The following is a 1,133-nucleotide window of genomic DNA, read 5'->3' on the forward strand; positions in this document are numbered from 1 at the left end:
ATGAATGGAGGGGATCTGGGGGCCTTATCTTTAGCTGAGGAGCTACTATAGCTGATGGCTGCTGAAGGAGGGGAAATCACTTTACTTTTGTCATGTGGCCACTGATAAGTTGCCCATGCATCTGTGGATGGGTGCGCATCAATTTGTGTATGAATAGAATTAACTGGACTCAGGGGGCTATTAATCATAATAACAAATTAAAGAAGACATGAAGTCATGAGGGAGATAGATTCATGGGTCCAGAGAATTGTCAGAAGACAGTGGGAAGTGAATAAAATCAAAATACATTGCACATGTGTATAAAAAATAAATTGGTTTATCTGGGCCAACTGGAAGGTTTTAAACACCCAAAAGGAAAGTATAATTAAAGATTAATGGGTTCAATATAATTTTTTAAGAGTCTATATGTATAGCTAAAGGCTATATAACAAGAAAGAATGCCAGACAGGAGATAACTTCCTTTGATTTGTTGGCCAGGGTGGCCCAAGAGACTCCCAGACAGTAATCCAGCATAGACCTGGGAAAATGAACAGCAGACCCCAATCTTATCTAAAGGAATATTGGCAACTGATTGCTGCTAGATGAGGAAGAGCTGAACTTCCTAAAATAAGGAACTCTAGGTAGGCCGACTAGACTCAGCACATGGACTTGCACTGAGGAACGGCTGGGGACACTGACAATACAGTGGACAGTAACAGGGATGACAGTATATGGGCTCCAGTTGGAGGGGTGGGGAGACTATGGGAGGGTGTCACTGGATTGTGGATATATAGATGAATAAGGTTGTTTGGGATGTTCTATATGAAATACACACAAAAAAAAAAAATAAACAAAAAAAAGTTGTATTTGAGGAAGAAGCATAAAAACTTACAGCATGTTAATTAGTAGAGTTGATAAACATTACCATTGAAATCTACCCGATGACTTTATAGACATACAGAGGTGCCAAGGATGTGAGTGCAACCGATTATGACTAGTAATAATCAGATACATATAGATTAGAGACACATGCACCAACATCTCAGCGTTAGTAGCAAAAACAATGTCTTTCTGTAAGAACAGTTTATTTTAAAATGAAATGGAGATCTATTTTAAAGGTTAAAAACTCATTCAATTTTATGTTTTACAGGCCT

Source organism: Nannospalax galili, unplaced genomic scaffold (assembly GCF_000622305.1).
Source record: "Nannospalax galili isolate Female #2095 unplaced genomic scaffold, S.galili_v1.0 scaffold417, whole genome shotgun sequence".
NCBI classification, from domain to species: Eukaryota; Metazoa; Chordata; class Mammalia; order Rodentia; family Spalacidae; genus Nannospalax; species Nannospalax galili.